The sequence below is a fragment of the Trichomycterus rosablanca genome, chromosome 1 (genome assembly GCF_030014385.1).
Source record: "Trichomycterus rosablanca isolate fTriRos1 chromosome 1, fTriRos1.hap1, whole genome shotgun sequence".
NCBI classification, from domain to species: Eukaryota; Metazoa; Chordata; class Actinopteri; order Siluriformes; family Trichomycteridae; genus Trichomycterus; species Trichomycterus rosablanca.
In genome coordinates this window covers 68,215,361-68,238,733 of record NC_085988.1, presented here as the reverse complement: position 1 = coordinate 68,238,733, position 23,373 = coordinate 68,215,361, and the positions used below count along the sequence as shown (strand labels likewise).

General features: G+C 39.8%; 1 long non-coding RNA gene across 4 annotated transcripts in view; it reads right to left on the bottom strand.

Annotated features, from left to right (window-relative positions):
• LOC134324007 (uncharacterized) overlaps positions 1-23,373 on the bottom strand; it is a 218,741-nt gene that overhangs the window by 94,007 nt on the left and 101,361 nt on the right. For all 4 annotated transcript variants that reach the window (XR_010014137.1, XR_010014139.1, XR_010014138.1 and 1 more), the window contains exon 3: positions 2,351-2,423. This is a non-coding gene — a long non-coding RNA (uncharacterized LOC134324007). The remainder of the gene's footprint in view (positions 1-2,350; positions 2,424-23,373) is intronic.

Below are 23,373 nucleotides of genomic sequence, written 5' to 3'. Positions count from 1 at the left end.
AGCATCTAAATGGGGTTTATACACCAAAACAATGTCTGATGTTGAAACTCCTTTAAGTCACTTAGAAGCTTAATTTATTCAAGCTTTTAATCACAGACTGATGAGCAGATATTTCCTTCAAAATTGTCTGACTAAAAAATGAACAGAGAATTCAGGACCCTGAAGCAGCAAAGCATCCCCACACCTTAACACTACTACCACCACCACTGGCTGTACTGCACTGCTGCTACATGACTGGCTTAATGGGTAATCACGTGAATGAACAGAAAGTTGTTTTCCTAAAAAGTGGCTGCTGAATGCATACGTTTAAATAATATTGACCGATGCACCCTTAAATCTGAATAAATAATAAACCTAATTAGGTATAAAATGAGTACAAATTTTAAACAGACATGAAATATGCGGGTATTGACATTCAAATTGCACGAATGCGAGGGTTAAAACTGTCTTTCTTTAACAAAGACTGCAGTTAAAAGGCAAACTAACCATTTTATCATTATTGTAATTTTTTTAACTCACAATACTGGTTTGCTGTCATTGACAAAGACATTTAGTGTGCTTCTTTTTTAGAAACACTGAAAAAGCATCCCCATTAAACAGCATAAAAAGCTGTACAACAACAGCAGAAACAAAATAAAACAGTAATTAAAGATACAAAACATCACTATGTCTTGTAATGTCTTGTTTGTAATAGCTTTAAACCTTTTAATTGCTTAAACAATTCAGGCTTCATGGCACTATCACAAAAATAACAAAGCATAAGCTTGTTTTAGTCTGTATCCCAACATTTACAGAGAATGGTTTTCACAGACGTATTTTTAAAACAAACTGTGTCCTGTCCTGTTTTTTTTTTTTTTTTTTTTTTACATTATAAGTCAAGTACAACAAGTGTTCAAGTGTAAGAGCTTACAAAGTGTAAGTGATCACCTGTTTTTATAAATTCTTATTTCCGTCAAGTGGTAACAGATCTCTATTGACCCCTGTCCTATAAAAAAGCAAGTGTTAGTAGAATATGTGTAATTTTATCAGATTCTTTTCACATTTAAACTATATTAGGTTTGTGGATAGATGTGGTCTCCTGGTAACCAGTGTTATCCAAACTACATGACCACAAACCAAATCTAAATAAAGTTAAAACAGTTAAAGCAAACAAAATCAGAAAGCAGTGATCTGTGACATGTCGGGATATTGCTGTTTTACCATTAAGGTTAGAAATGCTGTAAAATGTTTTTTAAATTTTTAATCTGAAACAGGTAACACTGTCATGAATGGATGTAAATGGAACACTAACAAAAGGCACAGCTGTTAACAAACATGGACTGGACAGTTTAACAATGTTTCTTAAAGCATATTTAAAACAAACTGGAAGATTTTACCATTTACAGTCTATAACATTATTTAAAGATATAAAGAATGTGAACTGTGGTCGAACAAATCCTTTTAAAATCTTCAGAATTCGGAAATAACAGAGATTGTCTGGGCCAAAGAGGAAAGGGACTATCCCAATTTTATTTTACCTCTGTGAAGTTTAATAGCCAGTGTTTGACAGAGTGTGGGGATGTGCTAGGGCCAATAGCATGGATAACATTTACATCTGTGAATGTACCATTAATGCTGAGAGGGAACATACACATTTTGGAGCAACATACAGTGTTGCAATTGTGTCAAGTACTTAAGTTTATACTTACAAACTTGATGAAGTTTTTCATTACAAATCATAGAATCAGCATAACAATGTGAGTCAAAAGTTACATTTTTGAAAAATACATTTTCTACTACTGTGCTTCAATTTATACAATGTCTTTTTTTAAGGAACTTTCATGTTGATTTCAGAAAAACAATGTCAAGTGCACATTAAAACAGCTTTCTAGTACAAGAGTGAAGGTGCTACACTAACCTGTCTGCAGTCCACACCGTTCTACTATCAAAATGCAGTATCAAGCCCAATATACAGTATGACACAATATCTAACAACAGAGACACAAATTGTTGAGCAACTGACGTGGTATTTTGGGCAAGAAGGAAAAAAAAGTTTCACGTTCATAAGTACAACAACTGGTATCCTTAGTTCCCAAACAATTCCAGAACATTATAAGGAAAAGTGAAGCAACACAGGAGTAAACATACCCCACCCCAAAATTATATACAAACTTAAACAGTTTGTTTTTGGTATATAAACTGTATTTATTTACAAATAAGGTTAAAACATTTTTCCCTTTTTGCTCATTACAACAGGGAGTTGTACCCAGCACCACTAGTAATAGGAAAGTCTAAAATAAGCACACACATGTATGAGTATGCATGAAAATGTGTGTTTGAGTAAAAGAAAACCAACTAAAAACGTACTTACTGTAAAGCCCGTTGGTGTCAAAATCCCAGTGATGTCCCTCAGTAATAAAAATCTGGTCTCGAGTTTAACTCAGCTAAAAGAGAGAGAGAGAGAGAGATAATAAGTTTAGGATAAACCACTTAGTAAAGTAAGTTCCTGTTTGGTATACCAGAGAATAAATTTAATTTAATGTCTGCAATAACTGCAACTGCAAACATTTTGCCATTCACAATAAATGTTATTTATAAAATTGTTCCAGTCATGTTTACAGTCAGGAACAGAATGGACTCCTGCAACTTAAATTAAACGTTGAGATGCTCCCCCAGCTCTTTTGTAAACATATTCAACCGCAGCTAATCTCCCTCCTGCAACTTATCAACAGGATTGTAAATCGTATCCTAATTAAGGTGTCACTTCCACAGTTTATGGACCATAAACTGTTTGCGTGTGTGTCAAACGAAGGCTGGTGGAGCAGAGTCGCTTGTGCCTGTTCTTTCCTCTCTTGGGTGCTTAATTTGCTCTTGTTATGAATGTTGAGTGGATCTGGAAGATTCACTCTCGTATAAATCAGCCAGTCATGACAGAACTGTGTAGTCCTTGAGTTGTGTAGAGTTTTAGTGGAGCATAGCACCTCGTACACTGCCCTGTGTAATCCAGAGGGGGATGTGTGGATGTCTGGGTTAAGTGGGCTAAGTAAATGCACCTTATGCTGGGACAGGAAGGAACATGGGAAGCTATAAAGCCCCAGTGAGCTTGCTCAGTGACAGTGTGGAAGGAAATATTTTAAATCAGCCTACATAATACATGAAGAGGGCTCGAGTCAGCTAGAGATTTCAGACCACCCGGGTTGCACGTGCAGATGCAGGCCTGATGTATAATGTACTCAGAATGAGACGCGCTTAGGAAACATCTACTCGTCGGCTTGTAACACAGTATGATTTGCAGTGCAAACATCATGCAGTTCAAGTCGGACTGCTCTATAAGCTGAAAACTGTAAGACTGTGTGTCAGGGGTTGGACCTTGTGAAATTTCAAACTGTGCTCAGAGTACTACATACAATCATGCCGATCACTGCTTATATACACTATGTGGCCATGTCTGTGTACACCTGACCATGACCTTAACCTCCCCAACACACACAAACACACACACACACACACACACACACACACACACACATAAACTTTGCAGCTATATAAGCCTCCACTCATTTGAGAGTAAGTAAATATTTTCACAGAGTTTTGGAGTGTGTCTGTGGGGGTTTGTCAGGCACTAAAGTTGCACAAGTAAACCTGGCTGGTATTCAATGTTACATTTCATCACAAACATGTTTACTGAGGTATAGAAATCCCTGCACACATAACTCATTTAATGCACAGGGGCACAGTCATGCTGGACTATGACTGTGCCATCCCTAAACTGTTCCCATCAAGTTGAAAGCATATAAATGTATTTTATACAACTTTTAGCAATACATAAAACACCTGAACTCAGTTATAATAGGGTGTGTCCACAAGATTTAGGTCTTAACAGGGGAATTATACATGACTTACGTTTCCTACTAATTTCCCTAATGTACTTTTGTGTAAAGCCAACAACTATATGATATTAAGTTAAAACCTGAAATAATGGAGTCGGAAAGTTCTAGAAGCAATAAGAAGAATGCATGTGGACAGAGACAGCACATTATAGGTCTGTTTGAAAACCTAGTAAGCTGCCTCGCAGCCTACTGCCTACCTAGGCAGCTGACTAAGTAGAGAGGATTGTAATAAGATATTAAACTTATAAGGCTTGTTATTTAGACACACTACTTAGACAGATTACAGTGATAATGTCACCGCAGTTAACACAGTTAGCCTTAGGCCATTCAAACCAATGGGCTGAGGTGGCACAACTCGCTCGCATGCCATCTCCCTCCGTGTACCAAAATGTTAAACTGTCACTGACAAGCCCAAATTTGCAAATAAATGACACTTGTGCGTCTTTATACAAATTAAAAATCAATCAGAATTGATTTACATTTCAAAAGAACTCGTTTATTGTTTTGCATTCATCCGCCATATTTATCATTTTTTGTAAGAGAAGTTGCGCCGCACTGAATGCTGGGAATGCCTTCATCGCTAAGGAAGCATCCGATGCTCCCTCATTATTCAGTCAGTTTATAGCTTTGAAATAAGGCACCCTAGCAGGCAGCATTATAAGGTATCTAAGAATTCAGACAGCCTTCTAGTCTGGAGTGCGTGTAGGATGACGTAAATGTGTCTATGTAGAGAGCTCAGTAGGTTTTTGAACAGATCCTATATTATATAGTACAATCTGTAAATAAAGAGTGTACACATGTATGTAGGTAGTACGTATGGAGCCAGTTCTACAACCTGTAAGTAAAGTGCCTGTGGGTGTAGCCAGCTCACTATAAGAGGTAACACAATGTGGCCCATGTGTTCTGGCTATATGTCTTTAATTCCCAGAGGTTACGAGGTTCCTCTTTGATGTGCTCACAATTTTAAACGCCTTCATAAAAGCTAAACTGGATTCTAGTGAGGACTGTTGTACCTGCTGTGATCAGGTCATTTGTGGTTGTGTTTACAAAGCCATTATGCTGTTTAAGGTGTTGAGTATGATACTGCAGCTTTGTTTCATTAAACTGCCGTTTAATACGGACGTTGTAGCCTAGTGGTTAGGGTACTGGACTAGTAATCAGAAGGTTGCTGGTTCAAACCCCACCACTGCCAGGTTGCTGCTGTTGGGCCCTTGAGCAAGGCCCTTAACCCTCAATTGCTTAGACCAGGGGTGTCAAACTCACGGCCGCGGGCGAAAGCTTAACCGACTGTATGATTGTTGTGATGGTTCGAGTCGTTACAGAGACGCACTTATAATTTAATGGGAGTCCTGCGCCTTTAAATTCAACTGGCGACATCGTAGTTGTCGTAGGTTAACTAACTTTAACCTTCGCTAAGAAGCCATGTGACTTTTACTGCAAAAGAACGCGAAGTAGCGTAGTCAGTAATGTAAACAATAATAAATAAATACAGATAATTATATTGCAGTATAATACAGAAGCATCGTCTGTAAGTAATGGCGTTTATATTCTCAGTTGTTAGTAAATGTTTAGTGAGTAAATCACAGCGCTTTAGTTACAAATTTACCGTAATTAAATACAATTGTTACTGTTACTATAGCAATTAGTATCTTTACACACAATTTTAACTCCTTATTTTATGTTTGGTTAAATCTCATATTGTACCAGATGTAACACTTGACTACAGCTGTGTGCTTTTACTGTATTAGGTTCTTTATTGTTTTTATTGTTTGTATTTTTACTTCATTTTGATGCACACAGTGTATCACACAGCTGGGAAGCAAATAAAACCGACTGTATTCTGTAGGGAGCTGTCTGTCTGTCTGTCTGTCTGTCTGTCTGTCTGTCTGTCTGTCTAGCTGAGCAAGGGGGATAAACTATTAGTGAGGACAGAATGATTGTCTTAAAAATACACTGTAAAATCCTAAATAAACTGCATCTTTCAAAATGCATGCTGATTTTGTGACCTGCAAAGTGACACAGCCCGCCAGTAGATGATGTTACACATATTTACACATGATCCTAAAATGTACAAGAAGATAAGTAAGAAAATTAAGCATAAGGAGGAAATTTAATGAAAGTGAAAACAAGTTTGTGCTTCAGGAAGAGAAACCGGTGCGTCTCTTGTGTTATGAGGCTGTGTCTGTGGTAAAGTAGAACAATATAAATGCAGGATTCAGCCTCCAAGAAAAACAGCAATGTGACTGCAATCACAGCAGGATACGTTACAATCGGCCCTTTGAGGGCCACAATAATGCTGATGTGGCCCTCGGTGAAAATGAGTTTGACACCCCTGGCTTAGACTGTATACTGTCACAGCACTGTAAGTTGCTTTGGATAAAAACATCTGCTAAATGCTGAAAATGTAAAATGTAAATGTTTAATAATAACAAAAATAATAGCAATGATCTTTTCAACCAAACGCAAAATGGCAAAAAAATTTGACATAAATAATATCTGGAACTTTATTTAATGGAAACATTACATATACAGTACAACTTTAACTACACACTCACTGAGCACTTTGTTAGTCACACCTATTTGGTTTGAACCTTTAATGATTATTTTATAAGCTACACCTACCATGATGGTGTGACGTCTTTATGTTTCTCGTTATTTGAAAAGGTTTTTTCACTTTGCAACCACATCATTAGCCAATTTCATGTGGTTTCTTTTTCACATCTGGGGAGAGCGGCACAGTGGCTCGGTGGGTAGCACTATTACCTCACAGCAAGAAGGTCCTGGGTTCGATCCCCAGATAGGAGCGGTCCAGGTCCTTCTGTGTGGAGTTTGCATGTTCTCCCTGTGTCTGCGGGTGTTTCCTCTGGGAGCTCCGGTTTCCTCCCACAGTCCAAAGACATGCAGTGAGGTGAATTGGAGATACAAAATTGTCCATGACTGTGTTTAACATTAAACTTGTGAACTGATGAATCTCGTGTAACCAGTAACTACCTGTCCTGTCATGAATGTAACCACAGTGTTTAAAACATGACGTTAAAATCCTAATAAATAAATACATTTCACATCTGGGTGTTGCATTAAAGTTTTGAGTTTAGGTTGTGTTTTTATATGACATTTAGTTTGAAGATCTAAAACAATGCAGTGTGACAAATGCAGAACTTGAGTAAATTACGTACTGAATGTAACTTTTCATCAGGGTAACATTAACAGCTCCCTGAGCACTTTATTAGGTACACCTACCTATTCTGCACATTCATTTATTCATTTTATAGGCTGCACCTAAAACACCATCTATTGTTTTGTACACATTGTCACTCACTGTCCACCCAACCTTTAGGACCTTTACTGACCAGATAATGTTTGGTTGATTAGTGCAATGACTCTAACATGGTCATGTGTGATGTGCTGGTATGAATGTATCAGGTGCAGCAGTGTTATCAGAATTTTAAAATACTCTTTAAACTTACTGGCCTCTTTATTTGGACCACACACCCTGTCAGCAAACAATGTAGGTGTAGAGGTAGGGACTTGTGATATTATTTTAATGTACAATGTGTTCATCTTCCTTTAGTCTTTTACTTTGTCTCTCTGTTAGTTTGGATGGATGTGTGGATGAATAGATGGATGGATGAACATACAAAGGTACAATACAAACAGACAGGCAGACAGATAGACATACAGACAGACAAACAGACCGACCGACAAACACAGATAGACAGAGCTGTTATATTACTGTTCTAAAAGCTATGAAAAGACTAATTGTGAAGGAAGTCTGCAAGATGCAAAGCTTTGTATGAAGCCAGCCCACCCAGGAGATTATAAATGATAATCTAAATAAAAAAAATGGCCTTGAGACAAAGTTAGCACTCAATAAACTTATAAAATCTGTGAGAAAGGAGCCTGTGAAAAAAACCACTATAGTTGATAAGGTGTTAATATCCAAACCTGTGAGTGCCTCTGGAAAGAACCACCACACTACATAAAACAGAAAGTTGCAGAATGACTGTGGTTGATGAACTCTATATATCACACTATATAAAAAGGTTCTAAAACCTGTGAGAAAAGTGCCTGTGTTTATTATAATGAGCCAGGTGTGGATTTATTTCTCTGTGCACTAATAACCTGGCTGTTATTGTATGTCCATGTGTGCACAACTTTTTATGTGTTGATGTGTAAGCCTGTTTGATGATTGAAGTGTATTCTTGTAACCCCTGGGAAGGCTATAAATACAGAGTGCTGCTCTTGATTGAAATCTTCTTTTGTTTGCCAGCATTCAGAGTCATGCCTTTATTTCTCTGTTTCCCTGTCTCCTGATGGCTCTCGTCTTCAGAAAGCTAAAAGCATGGGGCCTGAAAGACTGAGTCTGGCTCTCAGAATCATTGTGCTCCATAGTCCCCCTGTCCGGCCTATTGAAGAGAAAGCCGAGCACTCGCACCTCCACAACAATAAGAAATACCCACCTTTATTTTAGCCTCCCTGACTTGTTTGTCCAAAACAAATTGGTTCTCCAGAACAGCTACTTATTTTTTTTTTTTTATCACACACTGGTATTGTGCTGTTAGAAGCTAATGCGAGTGCATAATGGCGGATGAGAAGGCAAAAAAGTAAAAGCATTAAAGCTGAAGAAGAGTGCATCTTTGTTTCCCAGGCCCCAGTTATATAAAGCAGCCCCGGAGAAAGGGACCATTGTGCTGGACTGGGAGAGTAAAGAGGGCCCGTGGCTTGTTTTGTTTGCAGGATGGATGAATAAAAGAATGGGAGAGAGAAGAAAGGAGGCATCATGGGACTTAACTTTTACAAAAGCTACGAAGGGAAAGTGTGTAAGTTATCATCATTCGGTCAGAAAGCAAGGATGAGACACTGAGCCGCTCAGTGGCCAAAATGGGTCAAATTTAAAAGCAGGGTGAGGCATTTAAAGCTATGGATTTTTAAAAGAGCTTGGTGTTTGACTAAGGCATGTAAAAAATACAGTAAAACTATTGAAATATCTACAAGAATTCAAACAGCAAAACTAAATGGAGTGCTTTGCTTTTGAAGAAAGAAAGAACTCCTTGAAGAGAAATCTGCTACCCCCAGAAGTACTTTTTATTAGCATTGCTTTCTTAAGGTCAAAGATCATACATTGTTCATGCCTAAAACTGAGCCAGTCATGTGACTATCCACATTTAAAATGTTGATTGGTTGATGGCATCATGTTTACATTGACAGCATTTAGCAGGCGCTTTAATCCAAAGCGATTTACAATTCTTACTAAAAACAGTTTGAGCAATTGAGGCTTAAGGGCCTTGCTCTGGAGCCCAACAGTGGAAACCTGGCAGTAGTGAGGGTTGAACCTGCAACCTTCTGATTACTAGTACGGTTCTTTAACCGCTGAGCTACTGCTGTCATGTGACTTCAAAAATGTCTTAAAATATTTGATGCTTTATGTACCATCCCAAAACAAATACTTCTAGCCCCCCACTTATGATTATAAAATGCTGATGATTTTTAACTGTCGTCTCACAGCAAGAAGGTCCTGGTTTCGATTCCCAGGTGGGGAAATCAGGGTCCTTTCTGTGTGGAATTTGCATGTTCTGTTCTCTGTTGCATGTCTGCGTGGGTTTCCTCCGGGGGCTCCGGTTTCCTCCCACAGTCCAAAGACGTGCAAGTGAGGTGAATTGGAGATACTAAATTGTCCATGATTGTATTTGATAATAAAACTTGAACTGATGAATCTTGTGTAACCGGTAACTACCGATTCTGTCATGAATGTAACAAAAGTGTGTGAAACATGATGTTAAAATCCTAATAAACAAATAAATAAAGTATATATCACAAATAGCAAAAGTTATTTTGGTGTATTTTATCCAAAGCAGCTTATAATCGAGATCATATACAATCTCTGCTTCTTTCATATACAAGGGTCTTGCTCAAGGTCCCAACAGTGGCAGCCTGGCAGCAGTGAGGCTTAAACTTATGGCCTTCCTTTTACTAGTCCAGTACCTTAACTCCTGAGTTACTGCTGCCCATTTATAAAAAAAGGGGCAGCAGTAACCTGTCTGTTATTTCTGTTATTTTGTCCACCACCTGTTTATCAGCAGATTTTGGTGTATACATTGTGTGTATATTTATCTCAAAATGGCAAGTTATTTCTGCTCAGTGGTGTGAGTCTGGGTGTAGAAGAAATACTTTTCAAAATCCCCATGACTAAATGAAATCTAATAAGTGATAGCCTAGATTACACTCTGCTCTTCATATTCTGTCAGACCCAGTTATGGTGTTTTATGCTTTGAAAGAGAAAAATGAAATGGAGAATAAAAAAAGAAAAAAATGATTAGAGAGAGGGTGTAGGTAAAATAGACAGCTTCTGTACCGACGTCTCCGAGGAGAAAGCAGATCAACCTATTTTTAGCTGTTAGCTCCTCTAATAGCTTTCTGTACCACTAATTCTCTCTGAGAGTTTGTCACGCTAAACCAATAAGTCATCTAACCAAAACAATTAGAGCAAACGGCCTTCTGCAGTGAGACAGACACACGTGCAGAGACACTGTGGGACATAAGACTGAGCATGAAGAGAACGAACTGAAAAGTCAAGGGAGAGGAACACATTTCTGTTGTGCTAACTGACACAAAAGCATCACATGCTTCGCTAACACACACACTCACACACAGTTTAACTAATTTAAAGGTTTATATAACAGATTTACATATATATATATATATATAAATATACAGTGTATCACAAAAGTGAGTACACCCCTCAAATTTTTGCAAATATTTCATTATATCTTTTCATGGGACAACACTATAGACATGAAACTTGGATATAACTTAGAGTAGTCAGTGTACAGCTTGTATAGCAGTGTAGATTTACTGTCTTCTGAAAATAACTCAACACACAGCCATTAATGTCTAAATAGCTGGCAACATAAGTGAGTACACCCCACAGTGAACATGTCCAAATTGTGCCCAAATGTGTCGTTGTCCCTCCCTGGTGTCATGTGTCAAGGTCCCAGGTGTAAATGGGGAGCAGGGCTGTTAAATTTGGTGTTTTGGGTACAATTCTCTCATACTGGCCACTGGATATTCAACATGGCACCTCATGGCAAAGAACTCTCTGAGGATGTGAGAAATAGAATTGTTGCTCTCCACAAAGATGGCCTGGGCTATAAGAAGATTGCTAACACCCTGAAACTGAGCTACAGCATGGTGGCCAAGGTCATACAGCAATTTTCCAGGACAGGTTCCACTCGGAACAGGCTTCGCCAGGGTCGACCAAAGAAGTTGAGTCCACGTGTTCGGCGTCATATCCAGAGGTTGGCTTTAAAAAATAGACACATGAGTGCTGCCAGCATTGCTGCAGAGGTTGAAGACGTGGGAGGTCAGCCTGTCAGTGCTCAGACCATACGCCGCACACTGCATCAACTCGGTCTGCATGGTCGTCATCCCAGAAGGAAGCTGACGCACAAGAAAGCCAGCAAACAGTTTGCTGAAAACAAGCAGTCCAAGAACATGGATTACTGGAATGCCCTGTGGTCTGACGAGACCAAGATAAACTTGTTTGGCTCAGATGGTGTCCAGCATGTGTGGCGGCGCCCTGGTGAGAAGTACCAAGACAACTGTATCTTGCCTACAGTCAAGCATGGTGGTGGTAGCATCATGGTCTTGGGCTGCATGAGTGTTGCTGGCACTGGGGAGCTGCAGTTCATTGAGGGAAACATGAATTTCAACATGTACTGTGACATTCTGAAACAGAGCATGATCCCCTCCCTTCGAAAACTGGGCCTCATGGCAGTTTTCCAACAAGATAACGACCCCAAACACAACCTCCAAGATGACAACTGCCTTGCTGAGGAAGCTGAAGGTAAAGGTGATGGACTAAACCCAATTGAGCACCTGTGGCGCATCCTCAAGTGGAAGGTGGAGGAGTTCAAGGTGTCTAACATCCACCAGCTCCGTGATGTCATCATGGAGGAGTGGAAGAGGATTCCAGTAGCAACCTGTGCAGCTCTGGTGAATTCCATGCCCAGGAGGGTTAAGGCAGTGCTGGATAATAATGGTGGTCACACAAAATATTGACACTTTGGGCACAATTTGGACATGTTCACTGTGGGGTGTACTCACTTATGTTGCAGCTATTTAGACATTAATGGCTGTGTGTTGAGTTATTTTCAGAAGACAGTAAATCTACACTGCTATACAAGTTGTACACTGACTACTCTAAGTTATATCCAAGTTTCATGTCTATAGTGTTGTCCCATGAAAAGATATAATGAAATATTTGCAGAAATGTGAGGGGTGTACTCACTTTTGTGATACACTGTATATACAAAATAGTCACTTTTTATGTTGAGTAATTTAAGTGGACTCTGTTGCTCTCATTTTGTCACGTGCATTCATTCATGTACTTTACTCTTATTTTCTTTACTTTTACAGCACAATAACACTGTTGTATTCTTTTTTTCTGAAAACAACAACAAAACCTTCCTAGTAAATGAGCTGCAATTAAGGTTTGTACAACACAGTTTCTGCCACAAATATTTAAAAAGCAAAGGTGAGTAGATGTTTCACATTTATTTATTTATTCATTCATTCATTCATTTTTCGGGTGCTCGCTGGACGCAGCATAAATCACTCTAACCTACTATCACTGAGATTCAAACCCCAAATCTCTGCTATCGGCTGGTCAGGCAACTGCACAGACATGATTGGCACAACAGTCTAACAAACTTCTTAGTGCACTCTCAATGCCACTCCAAAGGCTGAATAAAATAAACCATGTATGAGGACCAGAATGATCTGCTGTGTTAACCCTAATATAGAAGCAGCCAGAAAAAAAAGGATTTATTTTCACCAACCGCTTCATCCTGGTTGGGGTCCCAAAAGGTCTGGTGCCAGCTGGAAGAACTGGGTGCAAGGCATTAATACACTACTGACAAGACAAAAGTTCATCACATTGAGTCACACACTAACTTACTTACTTATTTATTCACAGCTAGGGGCAATTTAGAGCAGCCAGTTGATCTTCTGCTTAGTTTTAGAAGGTGGGTGTAAATCGGATTTATGTACAGATCATTTAGAAAGTGTTCAGACCCCTTTACTTTTAGCACACATTGTGTTGCAAATTTGATTTTGAATAGATATAATTCAATAAAAGAATGATCATTTTAAAATGCAAAAAGGTTGGTACAACAATGAACTTTTCGAAGATTGGTCATCCAGTCAAATTGGGTACCAGAACAAGAAGGTTTTTGGTCAAGGAGGTAAAAAAAACCCTCAATGGTCACTCTTGACCTGTGCAGTGATTAAGAAAGCTGTTGGAAGGACAACCATTTTTGCAGCAGAAATCAGGCCTTTACACTTGGAACTTGCTAAATGGCATAAAGAGGACTCTGAACACGTTATCTGGTCTCATAAGATGAAAACTGAACACATTCGGCCGAATACCAAGCACCATGTCCAGTCAAAACATAGACACTGCATATCACTGTGGTGGATCATGGTGGTAGCATCATGATGCAGTAGTGTTGCTTCTCAGTGGCAGGGGCAGGGCGCCTGGTAAGAACTGAGGTAATGCAGCCAAATACAGAAAATCTTTGAAGAAATTCCTCTCCAGAGAGCACACAAAGTCAGACTGGAGTGATGGTTCACCTTTCACCACCACAAGGAGACAAAGCATGAAACCATAGTAACATTTACAGGGGTTAAGAACCCTGCTTAGGGGGCCAACAGTGGCAACTTAGTGATGGTTGGTCTTAAACCAGTGGCACATTACCTTAACCACTGTGCTAATATTGCCCAACAGTGGGGTGGCTTTGGGGCAAATCTCTGAATGTCCCTTTGAGGCCCAGCCAAAGTCCAGACTTAAACCCTACTGAACATGAAACCTGATGATATTTGAGCTGAAGTATCTACAATGTAGAATGGGATAAACTGGGATAAACTACAAAGTGCTAAATAAACTGAATACTTTTGTGAATAAAATATTTCAAATGAAATTTTTGAAAAGCATGTTTTCACTTCATCATTATGAGTTATTAAGTGTAGATTAATGGGTAAAATGGCACTTATAAATCCACAGCACAATCAAGGAAAAAAAAAAGTCAAAGGCTCAACATACTTTCTGAATCCACTGTAATGTTTTTACAGTGTTAAAAACATGTTAATCAGTTAATAAAAGAGGTCAGTTAACAAGACCCTTTATGCTCAGACTTACTTGCTACTGTATGTCACTGCACTCAGATCAACCATTTAGGAAGTTTCCTTCCTCTTTTCATAGCAGGTGTTAAAGATATAAACACTTCTATAATAGACAGGCCTGGTTATCCTGCTAGCTACACTGAGACCTGAGATAAAATCTGTGTTTTTTGTGTGGTCACAAACTCACTATTTCTTTATTTTTGACTCTTTTCAATGCACAACACTCTATCCTTTATTTTTATTAACCACTAACACTGATCAGCCATAACATTAAAACCACCTCCTGGTTTCAACACTCACTGTCCATTTTATCAGCTCCACTTACCATATAGGAGCACTTTGTAGTTCTACAATGACTGACTGTAGTCCATCTGTTTCTCTACATACTTTTTTAGCCCTGCTTTCACCCTGTTCTTCAATGGTCAGGACCCCCACAGGACCACTACAGAGCAGGCATTATTTAGGTGGTGGATGATTCTCAGCACTGCAGTGACAATGACATGGTGCTGGTATGAGTGGATCAGACACAGCAGCGCTGCTGGAGTTTTTAAATACTGTGTCCACTCCCTGTCCACTCTATTAGACACTCCTACCTAGTTGGTTCCCCTTGTAGATGTAAAGTCAGAGACGATCGCTCATCTATTGCTGCTGCTTGAGTTGGTCATCTTCTAGACCTTCATCAGTGGTCACAGGATGCTGCCCATGGGGTGCTGCTGGCTGGATGTTTTTGGTTGATGAACTATTCTCAGTCCAGCAGTGACAGTGAGGTGTTTAAAATGCAGAACCCACTGAACTGTGCCAACGACAATGCGCTATGCATAACTCTTTATTTATTCATTTATTCATTAAAAATGAACAGCTTTACCCTGGTAGCAGGGCACCTGTTACCACCTGAAAGCAATGGGCATTGACTCACTTATTCAACTCCAGGGGCCATAAAGATTAGCAACTGCTATTCAATGCATCTGGAGGAAACACATGTGAACACTAAGCAAAAAGAAAAAAACCACACACACTGACTGGAGGTAAGGATCAAACCCAGATACCCAGGACCCATGTTACTGTACCAGTTGTGCCACCCTGTAATACAAAATGACAAGCTGAGTGTGGCTATATGGCTGTGATGGTGAATGAACTGACTACAAGTGTAAGTATGGTCAGCATGGAGCATGAGTAGGGGCAGTGGTAGCCTAGTGGGTAGAGCTTTGGACTATTAATTGCAAGGTTGAGAGTTCGAATCCCAGCTCTGCCATGCAGCCACTGTTGTGCTCTTGAGCAAGACCCTTAACCCTCTCTGCTCAAGGGGTGCCGTAATATGGCCGACCCTGCGCTCTGACCCCAGCATCCACACAAGCTGGGATATATGGAAAAAGAAGTTCGCTGAACTGCACATCTGTATTTGTATATATGACAAATAAAGGCATTTTATTCTATTCTATGAAACAGTTGTGGACTGGATATTTTAGTGTGTGTGTGTGGGGGGGGGGGGATTCAGTCCACCAATCATCCCACCTCATTAAATTAATAAAGCCTTTCCCAGCATGCCCAAGCACTCTGACAGAAAGGCACCAAAATCTCACCATTTTTATCACATTACCCATGGGCCGAGATGTCAGGCAGCACCGGCTTCCAAGTTCACTCTTGGTCCACAAGGTCACAAGCACATTTGGTGAGTGCTAATTGCTACTATTAGCATATAACACCTACACTAACAAATGTTCTTTAATCATTAGAATTATGTGTGAGTAGCTGAGAACATTGTGTAACTGCTGTTGATCTTAAAAGATATTTGTATCAGGGTTTCAGGGTCGGGGCAGGAGAGTATCGGGGGTAGCTCAGTGGTTAAGATGCTGAACTAGTAAGAAGAAGGTTGTTGGCCACTTATCTGATATGTACATTCATCAATCATTTTTAAGCATCACCTTACCATACACAGAAACTTTGTGGGTATACAGTTACTGACTGTATTCCATCAGTTGCTCTGTACACTTTGTCACCCGCTGTACCCTATTTATCAATTAAAGGAGACCCACATAAAACCCAAAATGACCATATAATGTTAAGGTGGTGGTGATGACATGACAGTGTGTGTGATGTTCTGGTATGAGTGTATGAGGTGCAGCAGTGATGCTGGGATTTTTAAATACCTCCTTTCTGTAGTGTTTTAAGTGGAAACCTTTTGATCACATGCTTTTGGCTTTATATATTTGATTGGAGCACTGTTCACCTCACATCATTGGCACTTAGGTGTTTTAAAATCCCTGCTACACTCATACTAGTACAACACACTGCCATGTTACTACCGTGTTAGTGTCAATGCAGTACTAAGAATGAACCATCACCCACTGGGTGTCCCTTTTGTGGACTAATAAGTCAAAAGTGGAACTCTGTGAAAGTCATGAGTTTCTGCTGATAGGCTAATATGATAAATGGGACAGTAGGAGCCTAGTGCGTAGAGCTAGAGATTAACTGGAAGGCTGTGGGTTCAAATCCTGTTCTGCCATGCAGCCACTGTTGGGCCCTTAAGCAAGACCCTTGACCCTCAGCTCCAGAGGTATGGTACAATGGCTGCCCCGGCTTTCTTACCCAAGCTTCCAAAAAAGCCAGGTTATGTGGGAAAAAATGATATGTGGAACTTTTATATATTGCACATGTGTATATGTATATATGACATTTAAAAGCATTCCTTCTGCCCTAGAAAGCAGGTGATAAGATGCAGACGCTTTGCTGCATCAGAGCCTGGACGATCTTTTATAATGGGCAGAAGCATCATCTCTGTTCTCTTCCAGAAAATTAAAAATGAAACAAAGCCTGGCCATTGGATGGTAATTTAAAATTTAAAAGCACAGTAGGGTTATGTACAAGAGGATGTCCACCTCTAAATGGCTAATGTTAAGATTATAGAATGGTCAGTGTCCCAACTTTTACTTTAATTGAGATACTGTTCCAATGGGATTCAAAAGTCATGTGATTTGGCAGAATTAAAGCAATTCTGCAAAAAAGAGTGGACCAAACTTCATCCACAGTGATGTAACAGACTGATCTTCAGTTATCGCAAGCAACTGTTTACAACTAATGCTGCTACACAATTAGCACAGTGGTTTGTGTTTTCTATGAAAAAAAAACATAGAAGCTATAGTGGCTCCAACAAATACATATGATGGAGCATATTTGAAATATAATTAAATGGTTACATTTTGGTCATTAAATATATTAATGCAGGGAACATAAGGGAGACCATGATTTTTTATTTATTTATTATTTTTAACACTGGAATGGGTCCTTGGCTGAAACAATTCTGAGATCATCAGCTCTAAATAATCATCCAAAACCTTTTTTTTTTTTCCCCTCTTCTGGGTTTAAGAAATGCTGTAGCCCATCCTGTACTACCTCTATTTTATTCACCCTGAGTGCTGAGTTTATAAGATAAATCTTAATGTAGGATTTATTTCCTTGAGTGTGAGCAGATAAGATGCACGAGTGCCACAACAGAAAAGCTCAAAATCCCAAACTGCTTTTACTTTAGCTGATATCACCACTAGCATTAAGTGTAGATAACTGATAGCATTTTTGCATCTGATGTTGATCATACATGTTTCTATGTCATAAGACGGTTTTTGCGAATTTTGAAAATGCGCATTCAAAAACCTGGATGGAAAAGCTCAAAATTTGAAAAAAGACCCAAATATCACAAAAAAAGTTTACATGCTTGAACGGGGTGGAAAAGTTAGAATATTGCATCGCCGGAATGCGAAAAAAGGGGATGGAAAAGGGTTTTGCGAATAAACGATGACGTTTCAAGCTATAAGTCACACACACACACACACACACGCATATATATATATATATATAGTTTAAAACTGAATGACTGTCAACGTGTGTAGTGTACCTGAAAAGGTGTGATGTTTTAAAGACTGCTGCATCATGTGCGCTGCCGGGAGAGCCAACACATACATCACGAATCAACAACTGGTCATCCACAAGTGCCTGCAAAACAATCGATGACCATCCCTTTGGATTTACATAGTCCCTGTACCCGACTGCTGGAGGGAGGATTGGAATGTGTGTACCATCCAGTGCACCGTACACCTGTGGTATGTGGTGCGCTGCATAATTACGCGGTGCTATTTCTTCTGCCTCCTGCGCATTTGGTAATACGACGTAACGTTTCATTAGTTTTGATGTTATTGCTTGGCATACAGCGTATACACTACGGTGAACTGTTGTTACGCCGAACGTCTCGCCCACTACCCTGTACTCCGCACAAGTGGCCAGCTTGTACAAGGCAATAGCAATCCTCTTTTCAGTTGGCACGGGTGGCCGGTGACTGTAAACTTTTGGCTCTACAGATGACCCGATCATGGTGCATAGCTTATCAAAGGCTGATTTTGATATTCTGAAATTCTTGATCCAAAGCTCGTCTGAAAAATGGTTCTGCACAATGTGCTCCCAAAATTGTTTAGTGCGTTTACGTTCCCAGATGCGAGGTGAACTTCGCCGTGGCACGGAGATTTGAGCCCACATTAGATGGGCCATTGCTCGTTCTGCCCGACGTCTCTCACGTGATGTAAAGGTTTTTTCGCATAACTGTAGCTGATGGAAATGCAACATTGTCCGCTTTTTTTTCTGCCAATATTTCATAAATGCGCATTACAATTGCGAAACGTTTGGATGGAAACCCGGTTATAGGTAGGGTCCTACTAGATTCACAGCAAAATGTGCTTAATTTCACAGACCTTGTTTTTCAAAAATTGCAGATTTCACGGATTTTTAAAGAAAAGTGCCACATTTTATGGCAGTCATTACTTACATTACTTATACATTACTTATTTATGAGTGTTACAAGATAACACTCACAAATTGAATGATATAATAAATGGAAGCTATAATACACAGCACAGCCTACCTTAATAGTTGAATGTAAACCTAGAACGTCTAGCAACGGTGCAAAGCTTCATGTTCTGTCTCAAAGATGATGTGTTTTGACAACCCCCCACCACCGCGAACTATATTGCAAGTGTTACAAACCCAGTTACCTAAGTAGTGTTTTTAGCTGCTTTACACTTCGACAACTTGGACATTTTGACTAACCGATTGCTAACTGAATTGCTGTAGGATTGCTAAGACCGCCTCATAGTGCAAATTAACCAGTAAATGTAAGGCACTTGAATGCTATGCAAATAAAAAATGTTACATCGCTAAACACACACCTTTAATTTAAAATTTCACAGCAAATTGCAAATGACATGGGAGACGGCTCATTTCAGGGTTTGTGTCACGGTTAGTCATAGGACACTCACTCTTACTGTAGTACAATCTAAGTTTCACAGTCCTGCAAGCTACAAATGATGCTGTACATTACTAAACATTCATCAAAATTAGATTTAAAATACTAACTGAACTGATTAATAATTCTACTGGAAACTCTCAATTATAGTAATCTAAGTATGAGAAGAGAAAACTGTTATGTTCAGCATACTGACAGCTAATGTGCCTTTGTTTTGCCACATTCTGAACTCAAAATGTAGATAAAATATCCTCATTACAGAGCTAAAAAAATTGTTGTTAAATAGTGGATTTAATCAGTCATAAAGCTGTCATAAAACTACAAATTCTAATCAATTAAGTTAATAAATACATGTATTTTATACATTAATAAATGTATTTTAATGTATTTGTGGTGGAAATCATCAAGAATATCATTGAAGTGTATTCCTTGTTTGTGGTTCTGTCGTCCTATGTCGTTTATTTATTCTACATACAGTGTATCACAAAAGTGAGTACACCCCTCACATTTCTGCAGATATTTAAGTATATCTTTTCATGGGACAACACTGACAAAATGACACTTTGACACAATGAAAAGTAGTCTGTGTGCAGCTTATATAACAGTGTAAATTTATTCATCCCTTAAAATAACTCAATATACAGCCATTAATGTCTAAACCACCGGCAACAAAAGTGAGTACACCCCTTAGTGAAAGTTCCTGAAGTGTCAATATTTTGTGTGGCCACCATTATTTCCCAGAACTGCCTTAACTCTCCTGGGCATGGAGTTTACCAGAGCTTCACAGGTTGCCACTGGAATGCTTTTCCACTCCTCCATGACGACATCACGGAGCTGGCGGATATTCGAGACTTTGCGCTCCTCCACCTTCCGCTTAAGGATGCCCCAAAGATGTTCTATTGGGTTTAGGTCTGGAGACATGCTTGGCCAGTCCATCACCTTTACCCTCAGCCTCTTCAATAAAGCAGTGGTCGTCTTAGAGGTGTGTTTGGGGTCATTATCATGCTGGAACACTGCCCTGCGACCCAGTTTCCGGAGGGAGGGGATCATGCTCTGCTTCAGTATTTCACAGTACATATTGGAGTTCATGTGTCCCTCAATGAAATGTAACTCCCCAACACCTGCTGCACTCATGCAGCCCCAGACCATGGCATTCCCACCACCATGCTTGACTGTAGGCATGACACACTTATCTTTGTACTCCTCACCTGATTGCCGCCACACATGCTTGAGACCATCTGAACCAAACAAATTAATCTTGGTCTCATCAGACCATAGGACATGGTTCCACTAATCCATGTCCTTTGTTGACATGTCTTCAGCAAACTGTTTGTGGGCTTTCTTGTGTAGAGACTTCAGAAGAGGCTTCCTTCTGGGGTGACAGCCATGCAGACCAATATGATGTAGTGTGCGGCGTATGGTCTGAGCACTGACAGGCTGACCCCCCACCTTTTCAATCTCTGCAGCAATGCTGACAGCACTCCTGCACCTATCTTTCAAAGACAGCAGTTGAATGTGACGCTGAGCACGTGCACTCAGCTTCTTTGGACGACCAACGCGAGGTCTGTTCTGAGTGGACCCTGCTCTTTTAAAACGCTGGATGATCTTGGCCACTGTGCTGCAGCTCAGTTTCAGGGTGTTGGTAATCTTCTTGTAGCCTTGGCCATCTTCATGTAGCGCAACAATTCGTCTTTTAAGATCCTCAGAGAGTTCTTTGCCATGAGGTGCCATGTTGGAACTTTCAGTGACCAGTATGAGAGAGTGTGAGAGCTGTACTACTAAATTGAACACACCTGCTCCCTATGCACACCTGAGACCTAGTAACACTAACAAATCACATGAAATTTTGGAGGGAAAATGACAAGCAGTGCTCAATTTGGACATTTAGGGGTGTAGTCTCTTAGGGGTGTACTCACTTTTGTTGCCGGTGGTTTAGACATTAATGGCTGTATATTGAGTTATTTTGAGGGAAGAATAAATTTGCACTGTTATATAAGCTGCACACAGACTACTTTTCATTGTGTCAAAGTGTCATTTTGTCAGTGTTGTCCCATGAAAAGATATACTTAAATATCTGCAGAAATGTGAGGGGTGTACTCACTTTTGTGATACACTGTATGTAGCCATACAAACTTGGCAAATTTAAATCTGAGCTGTGCTACTAGCAGGCCAGGTGCCTATACAGACAACAATTGTCTTGTCCGAGGGAGGAAATACAGGGGGGATTCCTCATACCTGCTGCAATTACAACCTCTGCTGGCTGGTCAATAATGCCTGCACAGAGACAAGAAATAATGCACACTGGTGCGTAACTCTCTGTACACGATACGAGTCTCCATATGAACTCGCCTTGTGCAGGTGAAAAGAAGCCGTTGACTACTGCTCATGTGTCGGAGGAGGTCTTCCCGAACACGTGGCTATGTCCCATGGTTTCTCAAACAAAACTGCCAGAGGGCTCGATGGTCACGCACATTCACCAGCAGTTTTTGGCCTTTACGCACCAAGATTTCCCCTGACTTTCTGAATCTTTTCATGATATTATGATACAGTATTATGAACTGTAGACCTAAATTCTTTGCAATCTTGTGCTGAGAGACATTGTCTTTTAATTGACTGACAATAATTTGGCACAAAGTGGTGAACCATGACCCATCCTTGCTTGCAAAGACCAAGCTCTTAGTGGATGCTCCTTTTATACTCAACCTTGATGGCTTTAGCTGTTAACTGTTAAACCTTTCTTGGTAACTGTAGAACCTTCCGGAACAGTGTTACATTTTTTTTTATGTGTTGCAGGTGATATATTTGATTGTTTTTCATATTTACAAAAAACAAAAAGGTTTGTCAGTGAAAACACTGAAAATGTTTTCTTAGTAATGGAAATGAGGGGTAGTGGTTAAGGTACTGGACTAGTAACCATAAGGTTGCTGGTACAAGCCCCACCATCACCAAATTGCCACTGTTGGGCCCCTGAGCAAGGCCCTTAATCTTTAATTCGCTTTGGATGACAGCAAAAGTATCAGCTGTTGTGGAGGCAGTGGTAGCTCAGCGAATAAGGTACTTGACTAGTACTCAGAAGGTTGCTGGTTCAAGCCCCACCACCACCAAGGTGCCACTGTTGGGCCCCTGAGCAAGGCTCTCAACACCTAATTGCTAAAATTGTATTCAATGATAACTGTAAGTCGCTTTGGACAAAATGTAAATGTTTGTAAAATGCATATAACACACAGAGGCATATATCATTTCATTACAAACAGCTTGACCAAAATGCTAATGTGGTTAATAAAGAATCAAAGCTTTTCCCCTAATTAACATGGAAACACTAAGATCATGCTAATTGGTACTTACCATATTTCATTCATTGTTAGCCAAATTAGCAATATTGGTCTAATTATTCCTTTAATGTGTCTAGATTTTATCCACAACATGAGTTAAAGAAGAATGAAGAAAGAATGAAGGGCAGAATTAATTATCTGTGGACTGTTGCTCATGTGGAGCAGAGCTTTAACCGGCTATTGTACTGTTGTTGTTGCGGCAGCTGAAACATTTAGCAACAGATGGGGATCCTGCCGTGCATGTAGGATTATAATAGAGTAATGTAGAAGAATAACACCGCTGCTTTTGTCCACTGTTTATGAGAAGTGCATTAATGATATTGAGATAAATGGTGTGAGTAAAACAGGAAGCAAGAGAGCCATAAATATGCAGAGACAAAAAATGAGAGAGACTTATGATGGAGATCCTTTTTCTGACAGTCAGAACACACTCAAGGGTCATAGTCTATTCCTACTCATTACACACACACACACACACACACACACACACACACTGACGTATTCTCTTTCTTACATACACACTAGCATGCACACAAGGGCCCTGCACTGTCTGTGTATCATTAACACAAACACCATAATTAAATATCTCCCAAACAAAGCACACACTCTGTAATTACGCTTTCAACAGCAACACACCACACCAAAGGGAGGAAGCTAAATCATGGCCTTCTGAACCAGAGTGTGTGTGTGTGTGTGTATGTGTGTG